This window comes from Pyrgilauda ruficollis, unplaced genomic scaffold (assembly GCF_017590135.1).
Source record: "Pyrgilauda ruficollis isolate IOZ18807 unplaced genomic scaffold, ASM1759013v1 scaffold32, whole genome shotgun sequence".
NCBI lineage: Eukaryota > Metazoa > Chordata > Aves > Passeriformes > Passeridae > Pyrgilauda > Pyrgilauda ruficollis.
The window spans coordinates 6,157,578-6,168,686 of record NW_024524600.1 but is presented as its reverse complement, the minus strand read 5'-3'; positions in this window follow the sequence as shown (position 1 = coordinate 6,168,686).

Here is an 11,109-nt window from a genome sequence, read left to right as displayed (position 1 = left end):
ATAACACCTGAAACAGAGCCCCTGTATGACCTGTGGTGTGTATGAAGTGGTGTTATTCCAGCATGAATCTCTGCTTTCACTACAGCATAAGTAAGCATTAGTATTTCTGATCTTTGGCATGTTCTGGAAGATGGGAGAAACCACAACATTCATCCCAGGAATGCACTGTTGGTGACACACTGATGCTCCATGTCCAGCCAAGCCACTTCATGAAAGGCAAAAGGCTGTGCCAGTCAGGCTGCATTTTGAATTCTTGCTGTATCTGAGCAGAGAGTGATGGATGAGCTGTGTGCAAGAAATGGCATAAACACCTCTTAAAAAACCACAGCTGCACTTACATCAGTCCTAAAAGACAAACTAAGGGGGGAGGAATCATGAAAAACTGAAGAAAAATTGATTCATTTATATTTACAGAGGAAACACTTAATTTTCAAGCACATATAGAACGCTAAGGTAAAGTACAAAGTAGCTGGCATCCCCCTTTCTGCAATATTGCTGAGGTATTTCAATGTCTCTTTCTCATTATTCTTTATTCCTGTTGTGAATGTATTTTTATTTGGATTTCCATGCAGCAGTGAAACTGGGATCAAGATTCTTTTCTTCTTGGTCCCATACAGAAGAGGAACATTCTTGTTCTAAAGCTTTTACACTCAAAGAGCTCAATCTTACAATTGGTAATATACAAACGAAGAGATGTAGCTGCTGAGGATAGTAACACAATCTCAAATATCATGTTTTTTTTTAACTGACACCCGTAAAATTTCATTGCCTCAAGCATAATTGCAAGTTGCAGCCATCACTATTTCACACTTTCTATTTCACTAGCTAGAAATACAAATGTTTTTAACAAGACTTATAGCAACTGGGACAATTTTGTCACAGATGTGGTGGATTCTTGAACACACTCCTAAAAGCTGCTACAACTCAGATAGAAGTTACAGGTTTTGGACCAGTCAGTAGATGGATTTCTATTACCTGATTTTTGCAATCATGCTAATCAACAGAGGTGATATCTGACTTTAAGATATACACATCTGTCTACCAAAAGAAGGAATTAAAGAAGTGGCAATTAGAGAGTTTAATTCATTATTATATTTGTGTGTATTTCTAAATATTTGGAAGCATCATTTTGAAAGCTATCAGACAAAATAAAAAAATCCTTTTGATATTTCAAAAACTTGTCTAATGGTTCTTGTCATTGGGTTGGTGCCAGAGATGAAAATACATTTTTGATATACATTTCTGATTGCCCAAGGTACTCAGACCATCAAAAAACAAAATAATAACCTAGAAATTCCCCTACAATTATTAGTATTTTGATCCTAGGTCAAGATTGGATTGCTGTAGAAAAGCTCATGCACTTCTGGTTCTGGTTCAAAGTGGGTTTCTGACATTACTGGCTTATGCTGACTTCCTCTGGGTTGCTGCTGCCTGCTTTAGGCTAAAGAAATTGATAATAATTCTGTGTTACTTTTTCCATTAAACAATCCTGCAGCTATAGTCCCTTCCCACTGATTATCATCAGAATCCCATGCAAAGCTTCAGGAAAACTGAGAAACATATAATATCTCAGAGGAAAATGCTGAAGGATGAAGTGCCCATTTAACTTTCTTTTCAGTCTGTTCATATTTATGAACTCTGGTTGTTTCTTGAGCACAGTTGGTCCATCTGTGCCTCACACACCGAGAGGGCAAAAAAGATAATTTGTAATTATTGTCATGTTTTTCTTCTTTCTATCACTCTTTCTTGGGTTATTTTTACACACTCTAATATTTACATAGGTACAGTTAGAGAAAAATGGGTTGCCTCAATACTCATACAGTCAATGCTCCTAATATCCCACACTTGCGATACTTGTTTTTAGTAAAAACTTACCTGAAATTGCCTTATTTTGCAGATTAAATATAGCTATTGGATGAGTTTCTTCTGTGGAACATTTTGTTTACTTAGTTTAAATTCATTGCTTTTTAACCTGCTAGCTTTTGTACCAGGACTTGAGGTACACCCACCCACAGCCAAACATACATGCACTACAAAAAGACAGAGGCTTTCATTTTATTTGCAGAAACATCCATCTCACTAGTTGTGGAAGAGAAGGGATCTCTCTCAGGAGTTCATTCCAAATGTAATGTCAAGTTTACAATAAACAGAATAATTGCGTTGTTTACAGGATTTATTTTATTACTGTCCTTGTGATTGCTGCAATTGTAAATAAATCTGCTCCTTGCCACAAATTTGTTTTGTTTTCCAGAAGGAAGGACAGATTTGCTTCCTTTGTCTGCAATTATAATAATGAGCAATATATATTTGTATTTAGTTTTCTTTAGCCAATGTAAGCCAGACAGCCAGGCAGCTGTTGATCTTAAAGGATTATCACAGAACAAGTTCACTTAGCTTTAGATAGTAATTTATCATTTGTGGCAAAAATCCTGATTGTGTTTTTAAAACAGTTGCATTTTTTAAATGGCAACTCCAAAGTATATACAATATCTGAAAAATGATATACTCTTCCATGAGAAACAGCACTAATTCATGGTGTTCACGTCTGAACATTCAGTGAAGCTGTCAAGATAACCTCATGCTCACATCAGCTGTACAGCAATTGAACACAAAAGACCAAAGTATGCTGGCAAGAAAGCAAATTTTCTCCTGTAACTTCTAGTTGCCTTGACTTAGAGAGATTGGTTTTGCACCATCTCTTCCCCCAAAAACTGGAGGGAAGATTAAGACTGTGTAGTCCCTGAAGGATCTCCCCGGGATCCTTGATGGCTTTTGGATATCAGTAACGTAATACTATTTTTTAAAGGGTCTGATTCAAATTTGAGTTAACCCGTGCGTAAATGGCCATTAATGTAAGCAGACATACAATCTACCAAATTAACTGACGTACCATGTTCATTTTGTTCTTTAGGCAGGATTTATTGCTTCATCCCATAACATTAGCAGATTACACAGTCAGTCAGCTGCAGCCTGCTTACCTCTGTCCTCCTGGTGGAACAGAGGGACAACAAAGAAATGTTCCTGTCTTGCGTCAGGCTTGGTTACACTTTTGACTTGCTCCTAATACCTTTAGCAATTAATGTATTCTGAAGCAGTGTGAGAATTTCCAAGTACAGAGCCGGGGCAAAAGCCTCAGATTAGTTCATTGGAAAGAGCCAAAGATATCATGTCATGGCAGTGATATGTTGAAGCCAAAAAACCCCCCCAAAAAAAGATAGGGAAGATAGCATTAGTTTCAAGATGCAGACAGATGCATCTTATCTCAACTTATGTAAAGATTAGAGATCTTGAGTTTCTTTCCCCAGAGGAAATTTTTTACTTGAAAATTTAGTAGAGATCACATGCTCATTTTAATTAAAGTCCTGAGAAATTTAAAACTCTTCAAAGATTTGTTGTCATTAATATTTTTTAATTTGGGCCAAAAATATTTTATTGTGATATTTTTACTTTATCAGTCCATAAGAAACTAGAATCTTGCTGGAAGCTAGTTGGACATGATATTAAGTGTTTTAAAATTGCATATTTCTAGTTATAAAATGGGTATGAGTGTAAAAAGGCAGAAAAACTCCAAAAGTAGCTATATGTTTTATATTTTGAATGGAAATTACTAAACAAACAGAATACTAGCATTTTGTTCTTAATAATTGATTTCTCTTGTGCATTGAAAATGTGAGCCAGGTTCTTATTCTGCCGCATGTACATATTCATCAATCCGTGTGTCTCAAGGAGTTATAAGTATTTGTCATGACTTTCTTCTGAAAAACCTTTACAAATCATTTGGTTTTTCACTATCAGATAATGGGTAAATCCTGTGGCATTTTACTAGTACGCAACACAGGACATCATTAGCAGAGGAAAAGAGTCAGCAATAAAATCAACTGGACATTAAGCTCATTCACAAAACTTAAGTCCCTGTTGAGTGTAGTGTTAAACATACTTGATTGTTTCATTCACTAGTACAGCCATTGATGGGGTCCCAGAACCCTAGTTAAGTTTTTATAAGGCTTTTCACTAGAGAACTTCACTAGAGAACATAATTGTTATTTCCACATACCTACATTCAATTTTCAGGGATTATTTTTAAGTGTGAATTCTAAGGTATTTCTTCCAGCTGCCTCCTGTCAACCCATAATCCCATATACTGAGCTCAGTCCCTGCAGGGTAAGCACTTGATCCTAGGGTCAAAGGTCCTTTAGCTCTTGACTAATGCACCTCATTAGAAGAGGAAAGCAGAATGTCTCTAGTAATTCAAATGTCATGAGAAGTAACAGAACTATGTATTTTTAATTGTGTTAAACAGGATTGTTTTATTTTAGACACAATGAAAAAAAAAAAGCTGAAGGTTTCCCATTTATAACCACTGGAAACACTGTCAAATTTGTTGTGCATCCATGTGTGGTGCAGAAGTGTGCAACTAAACTGGAAGGAAATTAATTACTAGTTCAATCATGTGCAGTAACCTTTTTTGTTGTGGTAGGAGGCTGGTCATAAATTCATAACTATTCATTACTCAAGTATTTGGACTAAAATGAACATATCAGTTAAATGAAATGCTGTTTTTCTTAGTACTTTATGTAAGCTAGATGTGTTAGGTAATGGTTTTATCCTGTGCTGAAAAAATAATCACCTCATAAAAAGCAGGTTTTGATTAAGCAAGGAAACTGAAACTTAAGTTCACCTGAATCCCTAAGCAAACGCAAGCTACTGCATTTTCTACATAAGCTTTTCTATGGGATCATTGTAGTTACAAAAAAAAAAATTCCTTTTTGCTTTTTGGAATGTAGTTATTTGCATTTTAATGTTTGTATTTTGAATGATTTTTTACTTTAATTTGAAATTAGCAATTCTAGCTGGTTTTCACTCTTGCATTCTGAAGGAGTGCTGCAAGGTAATTATGTAAGCCAACTTGTTTGCAAAATTTGACCTGCAATTATTCAATTAAAGAGCTTCATTCATTGCAGTAAAATGACTTACACCTTTGCATTCAAACAAGTTAAAAGAAAGAAATGACAGTTATAGTTTTACACCATCTATTTTTTTAAAAAAAGCAAAACATTTTGTATATTAATTGAATGGAGACACAGAACATGAAATCTTAATGTCACCTAAGCCAAAAGCATTTTTATACTGATTTCAAAATGTGAATTGTCCCTAAAATTTGTTTCATCAGGCTTCTGCCTGACAAGCATTTTGGGACTGTATGTAGGATTTTCTCACAGTTCCAGACATTTTCTGGAATACAGGTAAGGTATGTGATTTTAATCATTGGAGGAAACAAAGCACAGGAGTAGATGTGATGGCATGATCTCTGGTTTTATATCATGATTAAAAGTGGATTTCTCATAATATTTTGATATCAGAAAAACCCGGACACTTTTTCTATGGCTAACTACTTTTAATATAATGATGAAACATAAATGTGAGAAAGGGAATTTTATTTGATTAACAGATAAATTTGAAAAAAGTTCAGGCTCACAATTCTTTCTTTGTCTTGGGATTGTCATAGTTATAACAACTGTACTTCTATGTCTTATTTAATGTCTCCCATTCTGAATAAAATGGGATTTCACACTGTTTTAGAGATGTGTTAGTATATCTATTATCACTTAATGGAACGTCTTGAAGATTTGTTTGCAACATGATAGGTTGGTTAACATTATGAATAATACATGCATTATTTTACCTTCTCCTAAGTTTAAAAGACTGCACAAATAGATTTTTTTTTTTATTCCATCTAGAGACAGAGAAACTACACAGTGAATTATCTTTTATTTTTTTTTCTGTTTTTTAACAAAAACCCACCAAACAAGACCCCAGCTCCTGAAAAAATCTCTTTCCTAAGCAGAATAGGTGCTGTCTAATCAGATATTTTCCCTACCTATATCTCTTTCAGCTAGCACCCCTGTTGAAAAATGTTTACTGTTATGATCTAATTTAAAGCCAAAATCCAGGTGTTTAAGCTGTACGACATTTTATTTCAGTATTTTTTTTCAGAGTGTACAGATATGTTTTTCTATCCAAGTTCAAATCCCAGCTCATAAACTGTGTGTACTCTGACTATTTTCTGCTAAAAACACTTGGCTCACACCATTCACTTCTCTCAAGCAATCTTCCACTTGTGTCTTTCTCCTAGCAACTTCTTTAAATCAGAATCAGTAACAGCTTTCCAGATCAGGGAGGCTAAATCATCCTGTAACAATAACATGGTTTAATTTAGGCTGTAGCAGTGAGAGCAGAGTTACTGGACAAACTCACGTTTGTCTCACCAGTACATATTATTTCAAAGTGTCATTTACTACAGCTGTAAACTCTAGCCTTCTGGTTTGTAAAAGTTGTATTAAACTCATCCTGCTCATTGAAGAAAAACAGTTACATCTGAGGTAGCTTTCACTACTGAATTGTTTTGTGCATTTATTTTCCTGCTGGCTGTTGTTAGCTGCTATGATTCCCTCGATAAATCAGCAAAACAGCCTTGTTGGCTCTTGGCCCTCTCTTAACTCTCTTACCTATCCTAGCCTGGCATTTAGTTACACATACTAATCTACACATAAAAAATCTCAAAGCTGCTAAGGGAGGAAATTTTCTCAAAGGGTTTTATTGATGGTTATTTATTACAGCTAGAGATGTATATTTGGAGAGATTTACCTGTCTGTATTTAATAGGTCCATTTGTAAATCATAGCATCATAGAAAGGTTTAAGTTGGAAGGGACCTTAAAGATCACCCAGTTCCAACCCCTCTGACACAGGGGCAGGGACACCTTCCACTACGTTAGTTTGCTCAAATATTCCACACAATTACTTGCTTCCTCAGGATTTAATAATGTTACACCTCTGAATAAAGATAATAGAAATCTTTATCCTTCATTTCACTGGACTTGCCATCAAATTCACACTGCTGCTGGTCCTGCTCCTTAACTGTAGCACTGCTGAGAAGCTGACAGCTGACCACATAAAGCAAAAAGCTGAAAGAGCCACTGGAGGGCTGACAGCGATTTTCTGTGTCTCCCATGGTGCTGGCAGGTCAACTCTGTTTATGATAAGTGTTTCCCTTGTCTGTTCCTCAAGAAGCACCAAAGACTTCCTATAGGGATGATATTCTGTTCTGTTCAAGCTTCTCACACAGGCAAAAGAAAGTATCCTTCTATGGAGGCCACAGATGTGAAAGCAGAGAACAATTTGCCAGAGAAATAGATTGGAAACATACTTAGGTTAACAGAATACTTCACTCCCTCAAAGATGTTGAAAGGCATACATCTCTACCTCATTTTCATCATTGTATCGAGAATGGGTTTATAGAAGCAATGATTAAGAAGCTAAAATCTCAATATTAATGCAAAAGCTATATATTTTATATTGCTACTGTTCTGCATCTGCAGGCTTCCTCTTATGTGTCCTATCTTATGAACAATATGTATGCTTTTGATTTAGGAACCAATAACATTTTAAACTCTGACAGTAAGCAGACAAAAGAAAAAAAAAGGAAAAAAGGAAAAGAAATAAGTGGAGAAATGATTGAATTACATAGAACATTTTTTTTTCTTTTAAAATGCAGTAAAAGATTCAATAGTTGAAATTGCTCAGGGGTGATCATATTTCTTTCAGAAGGTGCTCTATATTGGGGCCAGTGTATGTATCAAGTACTGCTGATAATTCAGCAGATTTTTTTAACTTTTATTGAAAGTCACAAAAGAGTTGCAATAAAACCTGCATTAACAGCCAGAGCTGAAACTGAGGCTGTCTATTGATTTATGCACTTTCCTTTGGTTTTGATCTTTTAAAGAACGTGACTGGCCACATTATATGTTCTTCTGGGATTTTCTCCCTCACCACTCATTATTATATTTTCACTGTCAATCTGATCATACAGTTTCATATGATTCAATTAAAAGAAAATAATCCAGCAGCAGTCAGCTCTGCATGATTTTGTACTTTTTTGGCTAGGGCTCTGATTCAAAATGCAGTCAGATGAGTGAGAGAACACTGATTATTTTAAATGGGCTCTGCATCAAGCTATGAATGCCTTTTTAGGGCACATCATTTTAAATTATTCTGTGTGTGTAATTGTTCTTTTTAAATGCCCTTCGTCTCTACACAAAGTTAGTCCCAGGAAATAAAATAAAACATATCTGCGATTTATCCATTGTTTAGGATGGACAAGAGGGTTTTTTTTCTTAATTTTAAGGAACATTATTTCTTAGGAACTACCTTATTCCAGAGACAGCAACATATGGAGGGTTCTTCAAGTACAATCCATAGTTCCTATTTGCATTTGAGACTCTGTGCAAGTTTTTACATTTTCACATTTTCCTCATGAAAATAACTTGGGATAAGAATAATTTTTCAAATGTTATTAATAGATAAAATGTAATCCAAGGATAAATACTTCCAGACTGCAGCTACTGTATGTATCTAGGCTAGACATACATATCTCAGTGTTTTGTTTTTTCAGTCTGACTAATTGTCTTTGCCTTTAATGACTCTCCTTCAAATGTCTGCTTTATGTTTCACAAATACTTAATCATTGCTTTTCTTCATCTGTTTATTGATAGAGTTTAAATGTGCACATATGAACTAAAACGACATTAGCTGAGGAAGTTGGGTAGAAATCTGGTTGGTTTTTTTTTCTGTCATTCAAATAAAATATTTTTTCCTAGCTGAAACAGACAAAACCAATCACGTCTTTGCTCCTTTGCTGTAAATACATGAAGAAAACTGTGTGAAAATGGGAATTGTTACAGCATGCATAAAATACACTTAAAAAGTACCCACAGGAGAAAACATCACTGCTCAGGGCCCCATCCTGTCCTGGATGAATTGTACCAAGAAGACCAGTAAGTCTACTCATGCATGTAAATGCTGCACACGTGTTTAGAGCTAGGAAAATAGTGTCTCATAGATGGAAGCTCTTTTACTCTAATGAAACACCTTTGAGTATGATATAATGTCAATGGAACAGCATGTGGCTTTGGTACATATAAAAGCAATTATGGAAGCAATATTACAGGCTGGCTTGACTTTTTCCTTTGGTTTTAGGGCTTCAGATTCCCTACGAGCTGAGTCAGAATGATAGCACTTTTCTTCTTGTCATCATCTCACAATAAAACTTTCCATTCTTTTAATTGCTCAGAAGCCCTTCAGATATGCCATTTGTACTTATATTACAACCATATACATTATATAGTATTTTATAGTTTACTCTGCGTTGTTTTGTTCTGTATTTTAGAAATTTTAGATAGTCTGAGATAGTTTAAATAATAGCAATTAAGTTTCTAGTAATTTATTGAATTTCCCACATGATGTATCTTAAAACTATGGTATAGCACGTGTCCAGATTTCAGAGAAGTCCAAAAATATAGTGTCAGGTGATATATACAGAGAGTATGTTATGTTGACTGTATTGGCCACTGATAACCTGCTCCATCTGTCTTGCCTTTGACATGTTAGCTGGACAGGGTAGAGATGAGGCAGCCTCTAAAAACAGAAGTCATTATGAGAAGAAACAGCAGCCCAGCAGCAATCAGGTATTTTGCTGAAAAGTTCAAAAGATCATATTTGTGTTTTTCTTTTTTTACCTGCTTTAATGTCCATAATCACTACAAACATGGTATTTCCTTAGTGAGTTATAGAGGATGACTCAATCTTTCTAAGCTTCAGCAGTGCAGTGATGTTGGTTAAGGATCTTGAAGCTCAGTTGGGCTTGTCTCTTCCTTCTGTTTTTGTAGCTCAGGACTTGAACCCTGATAAACTCTGGCAGAGCTATACTTCAACACTTCATACCTATCCTCCTCATATATCTTTAGGGTGAGTTCTTCTGCAACAAATGAAAGTTTGTTTCCCTTCCTTTTCTTTTTAAACAACTTTGAATATGTCAAGCCCATTAATATAAAAAAGGTCTGATTTGTAATTACATTATATAATTTCTTATATTATTCTATATGTCTGCTACATGCTCACATATGCCTGTATGTATAATAGTTAAGTTAAGGATTAATATAATTTGTGCATTCATACATAAGAAGTATTAATTTTTAAAATGTTTTGTGATGTAGATGATATATACATCTTTGTACGTGGCATACTACACTGCCTAAGAAAATACAAGCTTTTATTTTTTGCAAGAAAAACCTGTTAAAAATACCTACAAAATGCATTTTACTTCTAGTGCTCTAACAGAGATGGAAACACAGTCCAAACCCATTGTTTTATTTGAAATTTTCATATTGGTAGTTCACATCATGCTTTTTGGCTACTGACTAGATGAAGTGAGAATTTGAAACAGCAGAGTAACTGTTTGAGTACTTCAGAACTTAGCATAAAAATCCAGGGTGGGGGGAAGGGGGAAATGTTGAAAGAAAAATTAAATATGTTATACATGCCAACTGTTGACCACTTACTCATATCATGCTGGGTTTTTAAGTGGTTCTCTCTTTTGGTTACACAATAAACCCACTCCTTGTGTAAAAGGAGTATAACCTTCTATTTCATGGAAAAAAGTCCCCTGTGAGTAGTGAATTTTACCTCTTCTCAGACCTACTTTAAAATTTTTACTTCCTTCTTCAAATGATATTGAATTTTAATACAATAATTGGTGGCCTGTGACACTTTTACTGTGCTGAATACAATTCCAGCTCTGCTATTGTGCTTTTGTAGCTCTCCTAGAGTGTCCTGTGAAAAGAGAAGGAAGATTTGTGCTAGTGGCTTCTATTTATTCAGATATATTTAATTTAGTTCCTCATCCTTCTGGTTTGAAAGCTAGCACTAGCGCAGTAGATGGAAGCTTTCTGGAAAATTATTGTGAGCTCCTAAAACCCATAATTACAGCCCTACAATATATCTTTGAGAAATACCCAGCATAGCTACTGTAAAGTAGTCATTATAATACCATTTTTTTATGAGAAACATGACAATTCAGTTGCTAGTAGGAAGTTCTGTTCACAGCCAAGGTCCTTGGTATAGCCCCTCCCAAAGATCTGGGTATGCCCAGGGAGTCCCCAGAAGCAAAATGTAAGAGGTTCAAGAACACAAACCAAACAGTGCTTCTTATACCCAAAGAGAAAATGCAGTAATGTCCCAGCCTTAGTCAGTCATCTTTGCCACTTTTACCTGTG